The 25,733-nt window shown below is 45.4% G+C and overlaps 1 pseudogene; it reads right to left on the bottom strand.

Annotated features, from left to right (window-relative positions):
• Window positions 1-251: 251 nt before the first annotated feature.
• Window positions 252-1,080, bottom strand: LOC121552866 (annotated as a pseudogene).
• Between the last annotated feature and the right edge of the window lie 24,653 nt (window positions 1,081-25,733).

Raw genomic sequence — 25,733 nt, forward strand, 5'->3', positions numbered from 1 at the left:
GGCTACAGTAACTCTCACTGGTAGATTTGCTTTGGATAGGCCTACTGCAGTCTCACCCATGTTCAAATGAAATGATGTTATTAATAAAAAAGGTTTTGGGGTCAACTTGTAATTGCTTTTGAATACTACACACCTGTGGCTGGTTTAAGAAAAAGGACTGAGAGCAAGGCACATATTTGTCACAGTTCTTTTTCAGTACTGGTTTTGGACATATTTATTTTGAAAACGTGTATTATTAAAGGTTGAAATATTTAACCAGAAATGATCATTCTAAACCCCCTCCTGAACCAACTGTAAAATAATGCATACAACATGGGATTAATAGTTGAATTCAAATAGCCAATCCATATAAATGTTACAAACAAAACTAGTGGGGTAGACTAACTAATAAAGGGATCAATGTAGTTGGAGACATGAAGGGGTGTCCAGAATGATAGAAATACCCCCATAATGATAGCAAGTGTTTTGGTGGCCTTCTTCTGGGATTTTCCTACAGAGTTCTGATTGGTTGTACACTGAATTGAGTGTGCCTGTCTCAGTGCTATAAGGACAATCTTTAGATAAATGCTAATCATCCCTACTCCTGGGATGTAAAATGAGATCACTGAAGCCACCTTACTCAATAATTTGTTTTGAAGAAAAACACATCGTCCCTCCCAGGCAACATATTGATGGTAAAACTCCTCAATGCCCCAAATATTGAGCTCTAGAAATATTATACCAAACCCTACTGTGGCAGGAACAGTCCAGGTGACCACGATCATAATCACAACCACATGAGCAGTCTATAATGGAGAGGGCAACACACTGCATAATATCGGTCAATATAAATAAAATACAAATTAAGAATGGATGCATTGCACAACATAACATCAGTGCTGCTGTGGATTTTACAAAATAAATCTAAAAAATACAAGCAGCTTTCCACTAAATATACCATGCTGGGAGGCATGACTAATACCCCTAAGAGGAGGTCTGATACAGCCAGGGAGAGGATGAGGTAGTTGGTTGAGGTGTGGAGCTCTTTGAAGTGAATTATGGGATTACAAGAAGGTTGCCACACACTGTGAGAACAGACATTGAGACTGATTCCTGGTTCCATGTTTGTGGTTGAAAGAATCTTATCTGGAAATAAAAAAAAGATTAATTATTACTATACACTTAAACATTAACTACAGAGTATTAGTTGGAAATGAATGACATTATGCATGGTTAAATGTTTTAAATACAAATACTGTATTTTTACACACAGTATACTGTCACTTATAAAATTAGTTGCACTTTGTTAATTCTCCCATTAATTAACTGAGAAGACTGAAATACTGCTTGTTTTTAACTAAACAGTATTTCAATGTTCTTGATTTTCCACGTTGGATAATGGGATAATTAAGAGTACAGCAACACTTTCCATCACTGGATTGAGGTACATTTTCTAGCCACATCTCGCATTCATCACCACAGTGCAAATATTAAGGCTAAGCGTTGTTTCGACTTGAAGGAAGAAGATATATTTACTGCTAAGGGATCACTTGCTACTGTAGTCACAGGTACAGGTATGTGAGTGGTGCTGAATCAAGCACAATCTTAGAAGAATGATTGTCACGGTTTCGGCCGAGGCTGCCTCTCTCCCTTGTTCGGGCAGGCTTCGGCGTTCGTCGTCTCCGGAATTCTAGCTGCCACCGATTGATGTTTCATGTTCGTTTGCTTTTGTCTGTTTGTTTCTACACCTGTTTCTGTTTTGTAGTAATTAGTGTCCTATAAGTTTCTCGTTGTTTTTGTCTTGTGTTGTGTGTGATTGTTACCGTCAGTCTGTGTATTGCTCGGTTGAGCGTTATTTTCTCCACTGTTTGCTGGAGCGTTCGTTGCACTTGTGTGTGCACTTATTTCATCCTGACGCACCTGTTTGTGCGCATTGTCTTTTCGCCTTCGTGCGTATTTTGCTGTCAGGCTTATTTCGTCCTGTTGCCTGTGTTTAGGCAGGAATACAGCTTTTTGGAATTCAGTCTGCTTCCTGCGTTTGATTCCTACACCACACCTACAACACGACCTGACAATGATAGTGTTTATATACTTTTTGGGGCATATTTTGGGCACAACCCTTTCCATGCTGCCAACCAGTTACATTAGGTTACTTATGTATATTCAATTATATATGTTTTATTGTCACATACACTGGATAGGTGCAGTGAAATGTGTTGTTTTACAGGGTCAGCCATAGGAGTACGACGCCCCTGGAGCAAATTATGGTTAAGTGCCTTGCTCAACGGCACATCGACAGACTTTTTACCTTGTTGGTTTGGCTATTCAAACCAGCAACCTTTCGGTTACTGGCCCAACACTCTAACTGCTAGGCTGCCTGCAGCCTTGAGAATTAATGCACAATGATATGTGACTGACTGGCTCGATTTGATCTTATGTACCAAACATTTGAAATGGTGTTTTCAAAATTGGATAAAAGTAGAGACTCAGAGCTAGAAAAGTATATATCATACACCACAGTTAAAGAACAATGGGAAAGTAATTCTGCTTTGAAAGTTGATAAACCTGTAACCCAACTTTTGAGAAAATGGCCCTTGAATGTTTTGGTACACCTACTGGAGAGCTCTTCTTTGTCTTCACCAATTCAGCATTGCTAACACCCTCTTAAGCCTTAGCCCCACCTATCTCTTTAAGGATTGACATCTGAGGCCATGTGCTAAACAGAGTGAGTATGGTAGTGTACTAAAAAACCAAAGATTTCAAGACTAAAGGCTGGTTTATACTACGTCTATCGACATGTCTGTATCTATACAGTTGTCGCAGTGACATCATTAACATTTTATTGTCGTCTGACATCAAACTTGTCGTTGTCGTTATGAAAAAGTATAAACACAAAAACAACAGGCTGCATGACATCAGCAGCCTGGTGGTCCAAAATAGCATAACTGGTGTATTTTAACACCAATAAACCCATCCATTTAAAAATGAATGTATTATATGTCATTCTAGCAAACCAGGCAAATAAAAGCAATTGTCTAAAATATGTTTTGGTTTGTTTCTAGCTTGTTAGCTAACGTGAAGTTAGCTGGCTAGCCAGTTCAAATACTGACCATATCATATAGCTGACAACGTTTTAACTTTAGCTAATTTGTATTAATTATTACAAGAAAATAAACTCACAACAAGATCATTATTTACAAGTTAATTGTGAGCTAATTACAGAAAATAGCTTACGGTTGTGAGTGTGACGAAATAAAAGCAGGGCATTCTACCGGAGAACTTTAGAACTTGGACACTGTCTCGTTGGCATAATGCTATATCCTAATATGACTTTGGTGCAGGTCATGTTGTTCTTCACATTACCGTCTCTGGTAAACACACACTATATCAAATCAAATCAAAGTTTATTTGTCACATGCACAGGATACAGAAGGTGTAAACGGTACAGTGAAATGGTTACCTGCATAGTGGCGTTTTTTATTTAGACATGTAGCTAGCTAGCTAGCTAAATAATTAACCATAATTCCAACTCATAACATTACTACCCTGCATGAATCTACAGGTAGCTAACCAACTAGGTTCAATGTTTGCTAGCTAGCTAACATTAGGCTATAATTAGCAATGCAAATGGATCTGAGATACAAATAATATTACCACACAGATCATACATGTAATGTTAGCTAGCGAGCCAGCCAGCTAACGTTAGCTAGCTAGCTAACAGTACACTTTAACTTGCAATGAAAATGACTTTCTGACTAAATTAGAAACGTATAATATCTGAAAATGTAGCTAGCTAGAACCCTTATCCCTCTCTGTCACGGATGCCATGGTTGCCATTAGTTTGAAGATGTAATCCAGAGACAGGTGTTTTATACAACAGCCTTCTGTGTTCTCTTTTCGACTCCCTCCGCATTTGCAATCAAACAGCTGAATTTTCTCAATCTCCTTAGCTATCATACTCTGCTTCCACCAGGCATTCCACTGATTTCAAAACTCGGTCTTCCAGAAAGTGGAGAGTCTTAGCAACACTTTTGCAGTTCTTCATGATATCTTTCAAAAAGGCTGCGTTAGAAAGGATTACCTACACATACCGAGCAGCTCATGTTAGACAGAAGCGTGTTACATGGCAGACCAATCCGAACTCATCTCTCGGGCATGTCCAGTCCATCCATTATATCAGCCAATCATGGCTAGCGGGAAGGTTCCTGTCTTTTTCCGTGGCTAAACCAACTAGGCTTGTAATTTAACAATTGTATTCGTATTTGCAGATGGCATACAAGTTTGTTATTAAGGCACATGAAAGTTCACATGTTCCAGAAGGTATTTCTGCCAAGCAACACATTTTGATTATTATTTATTTTTTACATTCAAATGCCTCACTTGTGAAGAAGTGACATTACATTTTTTTTTACATTTTAGTCATTTAGCAGACACTCTTATCCAGAGCGACTTACAGTTAGTGAGTGCATACATTTTTCATACTGGCCGCCCGTGGGAATCGAACCCACTACCCTGGCATTGCAAGCGCCATGCTCTACCAACTGAGCTACAGGAGGCCTACATACCTCTAGTTTCCTGAAACAAGTCAAATATGATAGTGTAGTAAGATAATGATGTCATGAGCTCTTTGCTCAAGTGTGACACACTACACATAATATCTTCACCAGTGGGCCTACAATATTTACCTCCTTGGCACTAGGAGGAGACAAAGAACACAATTCAACAAGGTGACAGGCACTAACATTATAAGCATTATTTCAGTACCAGCCTGGTATCAGCAGAAAAGAGTCAATCTGGTATGTTTTTGCTAAAATATATGCATCAAGAAACATGACGTTTATGTGAATACATTGCATTTAATGGGGGAAAGATTAGTGTCACAATACTGACACATATAGATAGGAATCACAGACATGACACCTAAGTTAATACATTGCTTTCAATGAGGGGGAAGATTAGGGTCACAATATTGATGCCTAAAAGATAAGCTTCAGATACATGATGCTAAGTTAAAGGTGCTAAACCTAGAATTTCTTAGAAATTCTCTCCTATGTTGAAGCTAGGTGAATTGGAACCACACTAGGCTGCATTCAAAACAAATATCCCCCTCCCCCCATCCCATTTCCCATAACATCGCGGAGACACAGTTTTGGTCCACCAGCTTCAAACAGCTTTATACATTTTACTTATTGTTATTGAAAAGCTATTTCACAGCGATTCAGATGGTAAAAATGTTCCCTAAATTATTCAGGGATCGTTTTCTGACATAAACTGAAATTGAGCAAACAGTGTAGAATTATTGCAACCAGGAAATGACAGAGCGATTTCTACATTGGCCATTGAAGCCGATTTCCACTAGATAACAAAGCCACAAAGTCAAAACAGCTTTCCCATTTTGACAACAGATGCCGCTGTGGCGGGAGAAATCAAAAGGCAAATATCACAGCCAATCGCAACACTGGCAGGTTAGTAATACTGTGAAACACTATCCTTCCACTATTACTGCAGATATATTATGGACATTTTGCGTAAATTACAATGCAAAAATTCCCCCCAAAATCCTGTGTAGCACCTTTAATACCTTTTAATTCCCTTCCTCTCTCTCTCTTTCTCTCTCTCTCTCTCCTACCTCCAGCTCTTTCTCCTCTCTCCCACCTCCACAGACTCGATATGGACGCATAGAGGTCAATGCATTGAATTCAATGCAAAAATGTACGCATCAATTGATTTGACGCATAAGTCAATATATTGTATTCAAGGCAAAAATGTTGGTGATAAAGCAGACAGACAGACAGATATACAGACAGACACTTCAAGACAGACAGACACACTCACAGACAGACAGACAGACAGACAGACAGACAGACAGACAGACAGACAGACCCTTCAGACAGACAGACACACTCACAGACAGACAGACAGACAGACAGACAGACAGACAGACAGACAGACAGACAGACAGACAGACAGACAAAAGACACACTGAGCCCCTCTAGTATTGCAAGATAATTGTGTCCAAATGAGATTAAAAATCCTTTTGGGCTTATGCCCGGTAATGACAGTCGCCCGCTCACAAATATGTAAAATGTTTGACTATTATCAAGTCTTTATGTTAAGAATTTACCATTCTACACAGGATGGAGTACAGTGTTTTTGTGTAACTGCAGGAAGAGAATGAAGGACCATGTTGAGGATGAATTACACCACTTCCTATTGCCACAAGAAGCTGAACCTCAACACATGGCATCCTTATAAGGTCACGATGGGTTATATGCAAGGATGGTTAGCTAGCTCAATCGCAGTCCACAGGAGCGCCATGGCTATGAAAGGGCTGTAGGTAATGCTTTTCTATGGATAAAAGGCCTTGTTCTATGTGGGACCAAGTTTTCACTGTGAAGCATTAATTTCACATGGTCAGGTGTAGGCTTGCGTTCATCGGGAGCGTCTGCTGAACGATCCCATTCATGAATTGTGTTTCTAGCCTCAACCGTTCTACCGTCACTCAAAAGCACCTTAACTCTAGGATTAGGGTTAGGGTCAGGCTTCAAGTGAGGCCTACCTTTTTGACATGTAGTTGGGGGAAGGGCAAATTAATGAATTGTTAATTACATTAGGGTTATGGTTATGTCTAGGTGTGAGGCCCTAACCCTAGCTTCATATCCACTTCCGGCTCAACCCCAACCCTAACCCTAGCTTCATGTCCACTTCCGGCTCAACCCCAACCCTAACCCTAGCTTCAAGTCCACATTCCGGCTCAACCCTCACCTAACACTCAACTCTAACCCTCGCCTCAACTCTAACCCTAACCTTAACACAAACCGAACCCACTGGCAGCCAAATTAATTGACTACTTCCTCAATCCCATCTTACAAAGGCACCCTAGCTACCTTAAGGACACATACTGTCTACTAAAATGGAAAAATAATCAATAGACCATTTCAGTTTTCACATAGAAATAAGTTGCATTTGCAAAGTATTTCAAGAAACTGGAAAACAGGCTATATCAAGCAAGTTTTATCAGATTAACTGTTTTGTATAGATAATTATCAGACTCAAAATACAAATTCTGGTAAACACTCAAATACATTTATTTTTAATTTTTTTCACAAAAGTAGTGCACTGGGCCTTTACTAGTCCTGTATTAGCGGACCGATATAAACATCTTTAAAAAACGCAACACCCCCCACCCCCAAACTACTTCCCGTGGCTATGACTGTACCACTTCATAGACACACTCCACACAATTCCAGTCCCAGCACATGCATATTTATTCACCATAGACTCTCTCTACACCAACATATACATCTAATCAGGCTTGGTAGCCATGGACTCTGCACTCCGGAGATATCTAGATCCAGATAGACCAGACTCACAGCTCCTATAGCTCTTACAACTTGGCTTTAAAAAATTATGATTTCACATTCAATAACGGAATGTAACAATGGTTCTACGAATACCTGGAAGACCGTCAGTACAGTTGAAAGTATGGATTATATCCCTTGGGCTCCGCGCAGGTCAAGTAATAATAACAACAAAGTCACGCTGGTGACGTGACAGCGTGGGAGGACGTGTCCCCGCGGTTCATATAAAACCGTACTGACATATCACACCTTCTGGGACAGGGAGCCCTACTCCCTTATAGGCCTGAGTGATGACATCCACAACCCAGTGAGAAAGCCTCAGCTTGGACAATGCAAGGCCTTTTGACTTCCCACCGAAGCACAGAAACAGCTGGTCTGACTTCCTGTAGTGCTACGATGCTTGCATATACAGTGAGGGAAAAAAGTATTTGATCCCCTGCTGATTTTGTACGTTTGCCCACTGACAAAGAAATGATCATTCTATAATGTTAATGGTAGGTTTATTTGAACAGTGAGAGACAAATCCAGAAAAACACATGTCAAAAATGTTATAAATTGATTTGCATTTTAATGAGGGAAATAAGTATTTGACCCCCTCTCAATCAGAAAGATTTCTGGCTCCCAGGTGTCTTTTACACAGGTAACGAACTAAGATTAGGAGCACACTCTTAAAGGGAGTGCTCCTAATCTCAGCTTGTTACCTGTATGAAAGACACCTGTCCACAGAAGCAATCAATCAATCAGATTCCAAACTCTCCACCATGGCCAAGACCAAAGAGGTCTCCCAGGATGTCAGGGACAAGATTGTAGACCTACACAAGGCTGGAATGGGCTACAAGACCATCGCCAAGCAGCTTGGTGAGAAGGTGACAACAGTTGGTGCGATTATTCTCAAATGGAAGAAACAAAAAATAACTGTCAATCTCCCTCGGACTGGGGCTCCATGCAATATCTCACCTCGTGGAGTTGCAATGATCATGAGAACGGTGAGGAATCAGCCCAGAACTACATGGCAATGATCTCAAGGCAGCTGGGACCATAGTCACCAAGAAAACAATTGGTAACACACTACGCCGTGAAGGACTGAAATCCTGCAGCGCCCGCAAGGTCCCCCTGCTCAAGAAAGCACATATACAGGCCCTTCTGAAGTTTGCCAATGAAAACATCTGAATGATTCAGAGGAGAACTGGGTGAAAGTGTTGTGGTCAGATGAGACCAAAATCGAGCTCTTTGGCATCAACTCAACTCACCGTGTTTGGAGGAGGAGGAATGCTGCCTATGACCCCAAGAACACCATCCTCACCGTCAAACATGGAGGTGGAAACATTATGCTTTGGGGGTGTTTTTCTGCTAAGGGGACAGGACAACTTCACCGCATCAAAGGGACGATGGACGGGGCCATGTACCGTCAAATCTTGGGTGAGAACCTCCTTCCCTCAGCCAGGGCATTGAAAATGGGTCATGGATGGGTATTCCAGCATGACAATGACCCAAAACACACGGCCAAGGCAACAAAGGAGTGGCTCAAGAAGAAGCACATTAAGGTCCTGGAGTGGCCTAGCCAGTCTCCAGACCTTAATCCCATAGAAAATCTGTAGAGGGAGCTGAAGGTTCGAGTTGCCAAAAGTCAGCCTCGAAACCTTAATGACTTGGAGAAGATCTGCAAAGAGGAGTGGAACAAAATCCCTCCTGAGATGTGTGCAAACCTGGTGGCCAACTACAAGAAACGTCTGACCTCTGTGATTACCAACAAGGGTTTTGCCACCAAGTACTAAGTCATGTTTTGCAGAGAGGTCAAATATTTATTTCCCTCATTAAAATGCAAATCAATTTATAACATTTTTGACATGCGTTTTTCTGGATTTTTTTGTTGTTATTCTGTCTCTCACTGTTCAAATAAACCTACCATTAAAATTATAGACTGATCATGTCTTTGTCAGTGGGCAAACTTACAAAATCAGCAGGGGATCAAATACTTTTTTCCCTTACTGTAGCGTTTGAGGGAACGGACTGGACACAGGAGATTTGCTTGCTCCTCCTCCGCATTCTGGAAAGGAGGGGGGACGTAGGCCGCCAGTTCAATGGCTTGATTGATGTGAAGGGGTGATAAACCCTTAGGGCCATAAGGTCACGCCTAGGTCGTCTGCCTTCCATCGTAGGCAGACAGGGCTCATAGAGAGCGTGTGGAGCTCACTCACAAGTTTCTCTGATGAAATAGCTAAGAGGAAAGCCATTTTCATAGATAACCATTTTATGTCTGGCTCCTCCGTATCCTCGAAAATAGGTTTTGTCCGATAATAGCAGGATCGCAGCCGATCAGTTGAGGGTCGGGCTCTTCGGAGGCCACACCCATAGCTGTAGTTGGTCTGGGCTGGGATGCCATATCCTGCATTCCGACTGTGAAAGCAGGTCCTGTCTGTGAGGGAGCTGCCATGGCTCTCCCTCCAGAAGACTGAGGAGGGTTGGAAACCAGGGTCTTACTGGCCATCTGGGGGCTATAAGCAGCAGCCTGTGCTGAGCCTGAGAGACCCTGTGCAGCGTTACTAAGATCAGGGGGGTGTCGGCGGGAAAGCATACAATAGGCCCTCTGGTCATGTGTGGGCTAAGGCGTCCACGCCCAGGGGGCTCTTGGACTCTGCCAGAGAACCAGAAGGAGCAGTGGGATGTTTGCTCTGAGGCGAACTTTCCAAGATGGCGTAGCAGTGCGTTAGTGTTTTCTATAGTGTCCTGTTTTTATTGTCTTTTTCGTATATATTTTCGTATATATTTCTCTATCTCACTTTCCATCCGTTAAATAAATATACTTTCCTGCAACCCGCCTCACCCAATGTGGAACGGATTCTATTATTTATTTTTATCCAGAACCTCTGGCTGAAACTAGCCAGCTCGCCAGCTAACTAGCTACTTGCTATTAGCCACCATTAGCGGTCTTCACCATTGTCCGTGGCCTGCACTACCTACCAGCCAGCTCTAGCCTGGACAATTATCGGCCAGTCTGCACAGTCTGCACATCGCGCTATCGAACCAGAGCATATCTGATTTTCTGCAGGAATCACTGGACCTTAACACCGGATCATCGCAACTAGCTAGCTGCAACCGAGTGGCTGTTGTTGTTGTTGGCTAATCACCACTGTCCAAAGCTAGCCCCAGTTAGCCTTGAGCTAGCCTCGAGCCAGGCCCATCTCCCGGCTATCTACCTCTATGTCAACCGGACGGGACCTCCTAGTGTTGACACGGAGCCCCACCGATCCATCACAACTGGTATGCCGACGTAATCGTCTGATGTGGTTTCAACAGGCTTCCCATTGTGACGACCACGAAGATCCATCTGCTAGCCCCGGCTCGCTAGCACGCACAATCAACAGCCGTGCCTCCTGCTCGCCTGTGCTTTAGCAGCCTACAATCTGCTCCCGGACTTACTTAGTGCTGTTCACTGGACCTTATGATCACTCAGCTACACAGCTCATGCCTGCTGGACTGTTCCTTTACATGGTACCACATCCTGTTTATCTGTTTAGCCTCAGCCCAAACTTTCGTCGCCATTACCAGTTGTTGTCTTAGCCCTCTCGAATAACACCTGTGATTGCGTTATGCCTCTCTCCCATGTCAATATGCCTAGCCATTTGCTGTTTGGGTTAGTTCTTATTATACAATTTCACTGTAGAGCCCCAAGTTCAGCTCAACCAGCCTCAGAGAGCTCCTTCGTCCCACCCCCCATACACGCGGAGACCGGTTCAATCGGTACCTCCAGTGATGCTATCTCTTTCATAGTTACCCAATGCTTAGGTGTACCTCCACTGTACTCATATCCTTCCATATCCTTGTCTGTACATAATGACCTGAATCAATTCTACAACGCCCGGAAATCTGCCCATCTTCTCTGTACCCAACGCACTAGAAGACCAGTTCTTAAAGCCTTTAGCCGTATCCTTATTCTATTCCTCCTCTGTTCCTCTGGTGATGTAGAGGTTAACCCAGGCCCTGTAGCCCCCAGTATCACTCCTACCCCCCAGGCGCTATCATTTGTTGACTTCTGTAACCGTAAAAGCCTTGGTTTCTTGCATGTTAACATCAGAAGTCTCCTCCCCAAGTTTGAGTTATTCACTGCGTTAGCACACTCTGCCAACCCTGATGTTCTAGCAGTGTCTGAATCTTGGCTTAGGAAGGCCACCAAAAACGTAGAAATGTCCATTCCAAACTACAACATTTTCCGTCTAGATAGAACTGCCACAGGGGGCTGAGTTGCAATCTACTGTAGAGATAGCCTGCAGAGCTCTATCATACTATCCAGGTCTGTGCCCAAACAGTTTAAGCTTCTACCTCTAAAAATCCACCTTTCCAGAAATAAGTCTCTCACTGTTGCCGCTTGCTACAGACTCCCCTCAGCCCCCTGTTGTGCCCTTGATATGTGAATTGCTTGCCCCCCATCTATCCTCAGAGTTCGTACTGCTTGATGACCTAAACTGGGATATGCTTAACACCCCGGCCGTCCTACAATCTAAGCTAGATGCCCTCAATCTCACACAAATCATCAAGGAACCTACCAGGTACAACCCTAAATCCGTAAACATGGGCACCCTCATAGATATCATCCTGACTAATTTACCCTCTAAATACACCTCCGCTGTCTTCAATCAGGATCTCAGCGATCACTGCATCATTGCCTGCGTCCGTAATGGGTCCGCGGTCAAACGACCACCCCTCATCACTGTCAAACACTCCCTAAAACACTTCAGCGAGCTGGCCTTTCTAATTGACCTGGCCCGGGTATCCTGGATGGATATTGACCTCATTCCGTCAGTAGAGGATGCCTGGATGTTCTTCAAAAGTGCTTTTCTCTCCATCTTAAATAAGCATGCCCCATTCAAAAAACTCAGAACTAAGAACAGATATAGCCCCTGGTTCACCCAGACTTGACTGCCCTTGACCAGCACAAAAACATCCTGTGGCGTACTGCATTAGCATCGAACAGCCCCCGCAATATGCAACTTTTCAGGGAAGTCAGGAATCCAATATACACAAGCAGTTAGGAAAGCTTTTTCAAACAGAAATTTGTATCCTGTAGCACTAACTCCAAAAAGTTTTGGGACACTGTAAAGTCCATGGAGAATAAGAGCACCTCCTCCCACCTACCCACTGCACTGAGGCTAGGAAACACTGTCACCATCGATAAATCTACGATAATCGAGAATTTCAATAAGCATTTTGCCAAGGCTGGCCATGCTTTCCACCTGGCTACCCCTACCCCGACCATCAGCTCTGCACCCTCCGCTACAACTTGCCCATGCCCCCACCCGCCTCTCCACCCAAATTCAGATAGCTGATGTCCTGAAAGAGCTGCTATATCTGGACCCCTACAAATCAACTGGGCTAGACAATCTGGACCCTTTCTTTCTAAAATTAGCTGCCGAAATTGTCACAACCCCTATTACTAGCCTGTTCAACCTCTCTTTCGTATCGTCTGAGATCCCCAGAGATTGGAAAGCTGCCGCGGTCATCCCCCTCTTCAAAGGGGGTGACACTCTAGATCCAAACTGTTACAGACCTATATCCATCCTGCCCTGCCTTTCGAAAGTATTTGAAAGCCAAGTTCACAAACAGATCACCGACCATTTCGAATCCCACCGTACCTTCTCCGCTATGCAATCTAGTTTCTGAGCTGGTCAGTGGTGCACCTCAGCCACGCTCAAGGTCCTAAACGATATAATAACCGCGATCGATAAAAGAGTACTGTGCAGCCGTCTTCATCGACCTGGCTAAGGCTTTTGACTCTGTCAATCACAGCATTCTTATTGGCAGACTAAATAGCCTTGGTTTCTCAAATGACTGCCTCGCCTGGTTCACCAACTACTTCTCAGATAGAGTTCAATGTGCCAAATCGGAGGGCCTGTTGTCTGGACCTCTGGCAGTCTCTATGGGGGTGACACAGGGTTCAATTCTCAGGCCGACTCTATTCTCTGTGTATGTCAATGATGTCGCTCTTGCTGCTGGTGGCTCTTAGATCCACCTCTACGCAGACGACACCATTTTGTATACATCTGGCCCTTCATTGGACACTGTGTTAACAAACCTCCAAACGAGCTTCAATGCCATACAACACTCCTTCCGTGGCCTCCAACTGCTCTTAAACGCTAGTAAAACTAAATGCATGCTCTTCAATCGAATGCTGCTTGCACCCGCCCGCCCAACTAGAATCACTACTCTCGGCGGGTATGACTTAGAATATGTGGACAACTACAAATACCTAGGTGTCTGGTTAGACCTCAAACTCTCCTTCCATACTCACATTAAGCATGTCCAATAATCACAGTGCCATCCATATACTACCCACCATTGTGACCTGTACGCTCTCGTTGGCTGGCCCTCACTACATATTCGTCGCCAAACCCACTGGCTCCAGGTCATCTATAAATCACTTCTAGGCAAATCCCCGCCTTATCTTAGATCATTGGTCACCATAGCAACACCCACCCGTAGTATGCGTTCCAGCAGGTATATCTCACTGGTCATCCCCAAAGCCAACACCTCCTTTGGCCGCCATTCCTTCCCGTTCTCTGCTGCAAATTACTGGAACGAACTGCAAAAATCTCTGAAGCTGGAGACACTTATCTCCCTCACTAACTTTAAGCATCAGTTGTCAGAGCAGCTTACCGATCACTGCACCTGTACACAGCCCATCTGTAATTAGCCCACCCAACTGCCTCATCCCCATATTGTTATTTACATTGTTAATTATTTTGCTAATTTGTACCCCAGTATCTCTATTTGCACATCATCTTCTGCACATCTATCACTCCAGTGTTACCTCCATACCTTACCTCCATAACTTACTACATTTGCACACACTGTATATATATTTTATATTGTGTTACTGACTGTATGTTTTGTTTATTCCATATGTAACTCTGTGTTGTTGTTGTTTTTATCGCACTGCTTTGCTTTATCTTGGCCAGGTCGCGGTCGTCACTACTTCCCGCCATGCAGGAATTGATCCGAGAGGGACACCAGTAGTCAGGTAGGCTCTTTTCCTCCACGGCCGCAGAGTAGAGTAGCACGCACTTATTTTGGTGTTTCTGTCCCGCTTGGGGTCCAAGCAGAAGTGGTTGAACCACCCTTGCAGTGGCCTTAAAGACAGCAGGCCTAACGGTGTCACCGCGGAGGCCGCCGCGAGCATACCCATCAGTTGTTGGAACATTCGTACCTTCACCAATGCACTCAACTGGAATTGTTGCAGAAGAAGAAGGATGCTGTCCACGCGCTGAGGTGCTATACATGCCCTCATAGTGTGGGATTTCAGAGCCATGCCAATAAAGGTGACCTTTTGGCATGGTGTGAAATTGCTATTTTTGCTGTTCACGGTAAGACCCAGTGCGGTGACGTGGTTCAGTGTCAGTGCTGTGCCCTCGGCCGCACACTCGCGAGAGGGGGCATAGATGAGCCAGTCGTCGAGGTAAGGAAGGATCTTGATCCCTTGTAGGAGGAGGGAGCTCAGGGCTGCGCTCACGCATCTTGTGAAGATGGAAGGAGCCAGGGAGAGACCAAAGGGTAATATCGCAAACTGGTATGCCTGGCCCTGGAAGGCGAACCGCAGAAAACGCCTGTGTTCCGGTAACACAGGAACGTGAAAGTAAGCATCCTTTAAGTCCAGGGACGTGAACCATTCCCCTGTGGAAAGAAGCCTCTGTCTTTCTTCGGAACCAGGAAATAGGTTGAGTAAAAGCCATCTTGCTGTTCTGATGCTTTTACTCTTGTGATCTCCTGGTTGAGGGTGCAAGCTTTCAGGGGTTCTGTGACTGAAGTCATTCTGATCCCTGAGAATGGTGGGGGCCGGCGTCGGAACTGCAGCCTGTACCCTTGTGAGAGAGTCATCACCACCCATGGGTCTGAGGAGTGGGATGCCCAGTAGGTCAGGTGCTGCTGGATAAATCGGGCCGGTGGCCGACCCCCGCTATTCAGTTTCTGCCCCCACGCATATTTGTGGGGTTGGGGGGGCGCTGACAATGACAATGGCCCCGGCCTCTTGGGAGTTGGGGGGGTGGCTGCATCGCCATCTGGGGCAGCTAGCACCTGTGTTAGGCTGGTGGTAGGACCAAGGGCATGTGTAGGGCTGGGCCGAGTGAGAGCGGTGAAGGTGGCACATTGAACGGTGTAGCTGACGGGGCATTCTTAAAGAATGGGTTAGCTGCAGGGGCTGTGGCTTGAGGGTCATCAAGCTCTAGCCTAGCTAAGGCCGCGTGCAGGACCGCACGTAGTGAGGCAGAGCTTCCTTCTGACTCTGTGTGATCAGAGCCTCGGAAAGACTCCTCTGACCCATCTTTAGCGTTGAGACTGAATGGGTCCACAACACTGGTTGGCACCTCTGGCACCATGTTGGGCGTGTCATCATTCTGATCACAAAAGCGCCGGTTGGATGCCCGAGTGGACAGCAGGTCCTCATCCCGGCTATCTGAGTCCTCTGTTGCGTCCCCCATGCTGGAGGGTGTGCTAGAGGGCCCTGACTCAGGGGGCTTGAAGGAATGCAAAAGCGTTTTTAGCTGCTCTATCTCAGAGGATAAGGAATCGACCTTCCAATTGAGGCTCTTATTTTGTGACTTTTTTATTGGGGTGGGGGGGGGGGGGGGTGGACGCCATCGGTTTCGTGGGCTTTCCCTCTTTTGGTGGCCCTGGGTGGGTCCTGGTGAACAATGCCGGACGCTGGTAAATTATCTGTGAAAACCAGGCCCTCAACTCTGGCTAGCTGCGCTTCCCTCAACTTCATAGGCAGGATGGCGCAGTTAACGCAGCGGTCAGAAAGGACCTCACGCAGGCGGGGCACAGGTCATGACCATCTTCTACTTGTAGTTCAGCTCCACAAGAGGAGCAGCCATGCATGCCCAGCATCATGGTGATGCGGTGTTCTCTCAGCTCAGAATGTGAAGAAAATAAATTATAAAATATAAATATAAAATATTTCCTATGCAATACACTGATTCATCAAATTAACTAATATAATAGTAACCGAAGACTGTATACAACAGCTACCACAATACACAGTAAGGGTAGAGAGCTACAATAATCTGGCGGGAGCTGTACAGCACCCGCAAAAATAATTTTAGGTAAGCCTAGCTATGACCACAGGGCTGGAGCAGGAGAGGTAACATGTTTAAAAGTAGGTTTATTTATGCGAAACACGCACATCGTTTGGCCGTCGTTTGGTAAGCCAAGCTGACAACACACAGTGGCAGCTAGGTTGAGTTAGTAAACTGGCTAGCTAGCTAGCTAGCTTGTAGCATGCTAGTAATACCAGGGGAGAGGGATGCCTAGGAGAGGCAATCCGAATCTCATGTCATATAGCTGGCTAGGCTAACAATCTTCCTAGATGTGGTTATCTAGGGAAGTGACCCGTTCGAGTTTTAAATAGTTGAAGGACGAATAGTGCCCGGTGGCCTCCATAACGAGCACAGCAGTGGTGGATATCTTGACAAGGTTAGCACAGGAGTATGGTGGCCAACACACACACTAGCTGGTGGGCTAAATCAGAACAAGACAAGGAAGCCCGATATCCTCTGATAAAAGGGATAGGTTGGGGAGAGCTGTCACACAGCCTTGGAGGGCGAATTTCGCGCTCTGGCTCACAGGTCACAGGCTGTTGGTGACAGATTGACAGTACACACAACTCATACAGAGTTGAGCTTACCCTACCGGGACCTGGGAAGATGCAATCCGAAAAACGGGAGCAGTGGAGCAGTCAATTTGCGCGATAAGGCTAAGCTAACTTTGCGAGATGAAATAAGAGACAGTGCGTGGTCTGACGTACGGTTTTATATGAACCACGGGGGCACGTCATCCCACGCTGTCACGTCACCGCTGTGACTTTGTTGTTATTATTACTCGACCTGCGTGGAGCTCGAGGGATACTTTCAACCGTACTGACAGTCTGAAAGGTATGAAGTAGAACCACACTACCTACAGATGAATAGAACAGCGATGGGTAAGAAGTTCGCTCCAGCCTTTTGGAAAGGGGGATACCTAGTCAGTTGTACAACTGAATGCACTCAACTGAAATGTGCTAATATTTATATGGCAGACTGGGAGATGACAGCCTTGGATATACGCCCATTTTGTCCCATGTTTTATAGACACTACCTGGATGATATCTTCGGATGTAGGGCATTGCTTACAAGCATGAGCGAGCAGTTAATAAAGCTGGATCTATTGCCTGGGATACTAGAGGAGGTTGAGGCCCTAAAAACAACCAATTGTTCAAGGATTCAACGATTACAACGTGGCTGTGCTTGATATCTCCTGCTGAAGTAGTCTCCGATACACATTGTACCACATTACACATTACTATCCTTTACTTAAAAAAATAAAAAAATAAAAAAATATTTGTACTAGTTTTATGCATGATGGACTCATCCTTTTTTATTCATGCAATACGGAACCTTGGACTATGTGGACTTAAAATTAGGTTTGGTATTTTGGATCCCCATTAGCTGTTGTGAAAGCAGCATGTACTCTTCCTGGGGTCCACACAAAACATCAAACATTTGTATTTATTTATACAACATCGTCTTTTATTGAACCTTTATTTAACTAGACAAGTCAGTTAAGAACAAATTCTTATTTACAATGACGGCCAACCAAATGGCAAAAGGCCTCCTGCGAGGACAGGGCTGGGATTAAAAATAAAAAATAAAATACAAATATAGGACAAAACACACATCACGACAAGAGAGACACCACAACAATACATAAAGAGAGACCTAAGACAACAATACAAACATGACATAATGCAGAACATTAATAGACAAGAACAGCTCAAGGACAGAACTACATGAATTTAAAAACGGCACACAGCCTACATATCAATACATACACACAAAATATCTAGGTCAAATAGGGGAGAGGCGTTGTGCCGTGAGGTGTTGCTTTATCTATTTTTTTAAACCAGGTTTGCTGTTCATTTGAGCAATATGAGATGGAAGGGAATTCCATGCAATAATGGCTCTATATAATACTGTGTGCTTTCTTGAATATGTTCTGGATTTGGGGACTGTGTAAAGACCCCTGGTGGCATGTTTGGTGGGGTAAGTGTGAGTCAGAGCTGTGTGTAAGTTGACTATGCAAACAATTTGGAATTTTCAACACAATGTTTCTTATAAAAATAAGAAGTGATGAAGTCAGTCTCTCCTCAACTCTTAGCCAAGACAGACTGGCATGCATAGTATTTATATCAGCCCTCTGATTACAATGAAGAGCAAGATGTACCGCTCTGTTCTGGGCCAGCTACAACTTAACTGGGTCTTTCTTTGCAGCACTTGACCACATGACTGGACAATAATCAATATAAGACAAAACTAGAGCCTGCAGGACTTGCTTTTTGGAGTGTGGTGTCTTCATTATGGACAGACCTCTCTCCATCTTTAAAACCATTGAATCTATTTTGTCTAGTTTGACAGTTTACTATCTAAGGTAACACAAGTATTTTAGTCTCCTCAACTTGTTCAACAGCCACACCATTCATTACTGTCACGAACGTCTACTAAGTGAGTGGACCAAGGCGCAGCGTGCGATACGAACATGACTTTATTAAATTAAAGTACTCAATACAAAACAACAAACAATGACGAATCGTGAAGTCCTCAGTTACAATGACTGATACGGAACAAAAACCCACAACACTAAGGTGAACACTGACAGTTTAAATATGGCTCCCAATCAGAGATAACGAGCCGACAGCTGACACTCGTTACCACTGATTGGGAGTCACACGACCAAACAAGGAAACACAACCAAATACAACACAACCAATACCAAACACAACCAAATGAACACACCCTGGCTCAAAATACACAGTCCCGGAGCCAGAGCGTGACAGTACTCCCCCTAAAGGCGCGGACTCCGACCGCGCCTACACCCCAAATAGGGGAGGGCTGGGTGGGTGTTGCTCCTCGGAGGCGGCTCCGGCTCGGGCTTGACCACCACCCTTCTTCAATCCCCCCGTAGCGCCCCCGGTCCGATCTGACCCAGCTGGTAGGATCTGGACTGACGACGCGCACCCCTGGCTTGGCGCGTGAGGCAGGAACGAACCGGACCTGGCTGACGATACGCACCCTAGGCTTGATGCGTGGAGCCGGAACGGGCCTCACCAGGCTGACGACTCGCATCCCTGGCTTGGTGCGAGTAGCAGGAATGGGCTGGATCAGGCTGACGGCTCGCACCCTTGGCTTGGTGCGAGTAGCAGGGACGAGCTGAACCAGGCTGACGACTCGCACCCTTGGCTTGGTGCGAGTAGCAGGAACGGGCTGGACCAGGCCGACGACTCGCACCCCTGGCTTGGTGCGAGTAGCAGGAACGGGCTGGACCAGGCTGACGACTCGCACCCTTGGCTTGGTGCGAGTAGCAGGAACGGGCTGGACCAGGCCGACGACGCACACCGTAGGCTTTGTGCGTGGAGCAGGGACAGGCCGGGCTGGGCTGGCGACGCACACCGTAGGCTTTGTGCGTGGAGCAGGAACAGGCCGGGTCGGGCTGGCGACGCACACCGTAGGCTTTGTGCGTGGAGCAGGAACAGGCCGGGCTGGGCTGGCGACGCACACCGTAGGCTTTCTGCGTGGAGCAGGAACAGGCCGGGCTGGGCTGGCGACGCACACCGTAGGCTTTGTGCGTGGAGCAGGAACAGGCCGGGCTGGGCTGGCGACGCACACCGTAGGCTTTGTGCGTGGAGCAGGAACAGGCCGGGCTGGGCTGGCGACGCACACCGTAGGCTTTGTGCGTGGAGCAGGAACAGGCCGGGCTGGGCTGGCGACGCACACCGTAGGCTTTGTGCGTGGAGCAGGAACAGGCCGGGCTGGGCTGGCGACGCACACCGTAAACCTAGTGCGTGGAGCAGGAACCGGCCGGGCAGGGCTGGCGACGCACACCGCAGGCTTAGTGCGTGGAACAGGAACCGGCCGGGCTGGACTGGCGACGCACACCGTAAACCTAGTGCGTGGAGCAGGAACCGGCCGGGCAGGGCTGGCGACGCACACCGCAGGCTTAGTGCGTGGAACAGGAACCGGCCGGGCTGGACTGGCGACGCACACCGTGGGCTTGGTGCGTGGAGTAGGAACAGGCCGGTCCGTACTGGGAACACACACCACTGGCCTTAACCGGGGATCAGGAACGGGCCGGACCGGACTGGTAACACACCTCAGTCTCTCACGCCGTGCCTCAACTACTTCCCTCCCTCTACTCGCCAATGGCTCCCGTAATCCGGTAGCCTTCTCTCCACGTCTCCCTGTGGCAGCCTCCTGCTGCCCAGCCGCCCAAGCCATGTGCCCCCCCCCAAAAAACTTTTTGGGGTTGCCTCTCGTCCTTCCGACGATGGCCCTGCTGACGCCGTTGCTCCTCTCTCAGTCGCCTCTCCACTGTTTTACTCCATGGCCGGCGATCCATCCCATCCAGGATTTCCTCCCAAGTCCAAGACCCTTTACCATCCAACATCTCCTCCCATGTCCAGACCCTTGGCTCCTGGACACGCTGCTTGGTCCTGGTACGGTGGGTTTTTCTGCCACGAACGTCTACTAAGTGAGTGGACCAAGGCGCAGCGTGCGATACGAACATGACTTTATTAAATTAAAGTACTCAATACAAAACAACAAACAATGACGAATCGTGAAGTCCTCAGTTACAATGACTGATACGGAACAAAAACCCACAACACTAAGGTGAACACTGACAGTTTAAATATGGCTCCCAATCAGAGATAACGAGCCGACAGCTGACACTCGTTACCACTGATTGGGAGTCACACGACCAAACAAGGAAACACAACCAAATACAACACAACCAATACCAAACACAACCAAATGAACACACCCTGGCTCAAAATACACAGTCCCGGAGCCAGAGCGTGACAATTACCAGATTCAGCTAAGGTCTAGAGCTTAGGGAATGATTTGTACCAAATACAATGCTCTTAGTTTTAGAGATGTTCAGGACCAGTTTATTACTGGCCACCTATTCCAAAACTGACTGCAACTCCTTGTTAAGGGTTTCAGTGACTTCATTAGCTGTGGTTGCTGACACATATATAGTTTAATCATCAGCATACATGGACACACAAGCTTTGTTTAATGCCAGTGGCAGGTCATTGCTAAAAATAGAAAAGAGTAGAGGGCGTAAAGAGCTGCCCTGTGGTACACCACACCCTACATGTTTGAAATTAGAGAGGCTCCCATTAAAGAAAACAGTTCTATTAGAAAGATAGCTCTGAATCCACGATATGGAAAGCCATAAAACATACGTTTTCTCAACAACAGGTTATGGTCAATAATATCAAAGGCTGCACTGAAACCTAACAGTACAGCTCCCACAATCTTCTTATTATCAATTTCTTTCAACCAATCATCAGTAATTTGTGTCAGTGTGTTGAGTGCCCTTCTCTATAAGCATGCTGAAAGTCTGTTGTCAATTTGTTTACAGAGAAATAGCATTGTATTTGGTCAAGCACCATTTTTTCCAACAGTTTGCTAAGAGCTGGCAACAAGCTGATAGGTGTGCTGTTAGAAACAGTAAAGGTCGCTTTACCACTCTTGGGTAGCGGAATGACTTTGGCTTCCCTCCAGGCCTGAGGAAAAATACCTTCCCTTAGACTCAGATTAAAGATATGACAGATTGGAGTGGCCATAGTCAGCTACCATCCTCAGTAGCTTTCCATCTAAGTTGTCAATGCCAGGAGGTTTGTCATTATTGATCGATAACAATAATTTTTCCACCTCTCCCACACTAACTTTACAAAATTCTAACTTACAATGCTTTTCTTTCATAATTAGTTTTTTATGCATGAATACCATGGCTCACTGTTTGTTGTTGGCATTTCCTGCCTAAGTTTTCCCACTTTGCCAATTAAGTAATCATTAAAATAATTGGCAACATCAAATGGTTTTGTGATGAATAAACCATCTGTTTTGATTGAACTTGTCTTTCTGCCCATCATTTTATTGAAAGTACTCCAAAGCTTTATATCATTGATCTTGGCTTCATAATACCGTTTCTTCTTCTTTTTGTTGAGTTTAGTCACATAATTTCTCAATTTGCAGTAAGTCAGCCAGTCAGATGTGTAGCCAGACTTATTAGCCACTCCTTTTGCCCTATCATATTCAACCATACAGCTTTTCAATTCCTCATCAATCCATGGAGCCTTAACAGATCTAACAGTCAGTTTCTTAACAGGTGCATGTTCATCAATAATTTGAAGAAATGTCATACAGTGGGGAAAAAAAGTATTTAGTCAGCCACCAATTGTGCAAGTTCTCCCACTTAAAAAGATGAGAGAGGCCTGTCATTTTCATCATAGGTACACGTCAACTATGACAGACAAATTGAGAATTTTTTTTCCAGAAAATCACATTGTAGGATTTTTAATGAATTTATTTGCAAATTATGGTGGAAAATAAGTATTTGGTCACCTACAAACAAGCAAGATTTCTGTCTCTCACAGACCTGTAACTTCTTCTTTAAGAGGCTCCTCTGTCCTCCACTCGTTACCTGTATTAATGGCACCTGTTTGAACTTGTTATCAGTATAAAAGACACCTGTCCACAACCTCAAACAATCACACTCCAAACTCCACTATGGCCAAGACCAAAGAGCTGTCAAAGGACACCAGAAACAAAATTGTAGACCTGCACCAGGCTGGGAAGACTGAATCTGCAATAGGTAAGCAGCTTGGTTTGAAGAAATCAACTGTGGGAGCAATTATTAGGAAATGGAAGACATACAAGACCACTGATAATCTCCCTTGATCTGGGGCTCCACGCAAGATCTCACCCCGTGGGGTCAAAATGATCACAAGAACGGTGAGCAAAAATCCCAGAACCACACGGGGGGACCTAGTGAATGACCTGCAGAGAGCTGGGACCAAAGTAACAAAGCCTACCATCAGTAACACACTACGCCGCCAGGGACTCAAATCCTGCAGTGCCAGACGTGTCCCCCTGCTTAAGCCAGTACATGTCCAGGCCCGTCTGAAGTTTGCTAGAGTGCATTTGGATGATCCAGAAGAGGATTGGGAGAATGTCATATGGTCAGATGAAACAAAAATAGAACTTTTTGGTAAAAACTCAACTCGTCGTGTTTGGAGGACAAAGAATGCTGAGTTGCATCCAAAGAACACCATACCTACTGTGAAGCATGGGGGTGGAAACATCATGCTTTGGGGCTGTTTTTCTGCAAAGGGACCAGGACAACTGATCCGTGTAAAGGAAAGAATGCATGGGGCCATGTATCGTGAGATTTTGAGTGAAAACCTCCTTCCATCAGCAAGGGCATTGAAGATGAAACGTGGCTGGGTCTTTCAGCATGACAATGATCCCAAACACACCGCCCGGGCAACGAAGGAGTGGCTTCGTAAGAAGCATTTCAAGGTCCTGGAGTGGCCTAGCCAGTCTCCAGATCTCAACCCCATAGAAAATCTTTGGAGGGAGTTGAAAGTCCGTGTTGCCCAGCGACAGCCCTAAAACATCACTGCTCTAGAGGAGATCTGCATGGAGGAATGGGCCAAAATACCAGCAACAGTGTGTGAAAACCTTGTGAAGACTTACAGAAAACGTTTGACCTGTGTCATTGCCAACAAAGGGTATATAACAAAGTATTGAGAAACTTTTATTATTGACCAAATACTTATTTTCCACCATAATTTGCAAATAAATTCATTAAAAATCCTACAATGTGATTTTCTGGATTTTTTTTCCTCATTTTGTCTGTCATAGTTGACGTGTACCTATGATGTAAATTACAGGCCTCTCTCATCTTTTTAAGTGGGAGAACTTGCACAATTGGTGACTGACTAAATACTTTTTTTCCCCACTGTAAATTCATCACGTGCAGCGTCTGGATGCTCCTTATTAATCATATTTGGATTTATGGGAAGGCAAAAATGGGTAAGGCTGACTTTTTAAAATTATTATCTATTTTGAAGACTGCACAGTCAGTAAAATGGAAAAACCAAGGTTGTATTTTGAGTTTGATATGATATAGGCTAATTGTAGAGATCGAGGTATACAGTATATACACTACATGACCAAACGTATGTGGACACCTGCTTGTCTCATTCCAAAATCATGGGCAATAATATGGACTTGGTCCCCCCTTTGCTGCTATAACAGCCTCCACTCTTCAGCGAAGGCTTTCCACTAGATGTTGGAACATTGCTGTGGGGACTTGCTTCCATTTCGCCACAAGAGCATTAGTGAGGTAGGGCACGGACGTTGGGCAATTAGGCCTGGGCTCTGTGCAGGCCAGTCAAGTTCTTCCACACCGATCTCGACAAAACATTTCTGCATGGACCTCGCTTTCTGCACGGGGGAATTGTCATGCTGAAACAGGAAAGGGCCTTCCCCAAACTGTTGCCACAAAGTTGGAAGCACAGAATCGTCTAGAATGTCATGATATGTTGCAGCGTTAAGATTTCCCTTCACTGGAACTAAGGGGCCTAGCCCGAACCATGAAAAACAGTCCCAGACCATTATTCCTCCTCCACCAAACTTTACAGTTGGCACCATGCATTGGGTGTCATTCATATTCCATTCACCCAGTTCAATGTAACATCGATAGGTTTAGCCTACTACATGATACACTGTCACGAATTCAGCCGAGGCTGCCCCTCCTCCTTGCTCGGGCAGGCTTCGGCGTTCGTCGACACCAGAGTACTAGCTGCCACCGATCTATGTTTCTGTGTTCTACTTGTTTTGTCTTTATTGTACACACCTGGTTCCCATTACAGTATGTTCATAATTTGTTCCCTATTTAACCCTCTGGCTCCCACTGTGTTGTGTGCGTGTTTGTTCTATGTTTGGTGTCATCGACTGGTGAGCGGGATTTGTCCTCCCTGCGTGGAGATTATGTTCATTTATTTTCACCAGTAAAGTACGTTGTCTACTAGCTCTGTGTCCTGCGCCTGACTCCGTCCTACCGCTACACACTGACGCCTGACATACACACATTTTCCCTATAACCATCATGAGGTTGCTACAACCTAGCTCATGAATGAAAGTTTACAACGCAGGTGCACACAGGTCGAGAGAAAATGTTGAGGTGACAGACAGTGACACATTCAATTCCTTGCACACTCTTGCCTGCATCTAGCTGATCTATTGTGTAATAATTGTACTCCTGAGTGGCGCAGTGGTCTAAGGCACTGCATCGCAGTGCTAACTGTGCCACTAGAGATCCTGGTTCGAATCCAGGCTCTGTCGCAGCCGGCCGCGACCGGGAGACTCATGGGCGGCGCACAATTGGCCCAGCGTCGTCCAGGGTAGGGGAGGGAATGGCTGGCAGGGATGTAGCTCAGTTGATAGAGCATGGCGTTTGCAATGCCAGGGTTGTGGGTTCGATTCCCACGGGGGGCCAGTATAAAGAAATATGTAT

This window comes from Coregonus clupeaformis, unplaced genomic scaffold (genome assembly GCF_020615455.1).
Source record: "Coregonus clupeaformis isolate EN_2021a unplaced genomic scaffold, ASM2061545v1 scaf0101, whole genome shotgun sequence".
Classification (NCBI taxonomy): domain Eukaryota; kingdom Metazoa; phylum Chordata; class Actinopteri; order Salmoniformes; family Salmonidae; genus Coregonus; species Coregonus clupeaformis.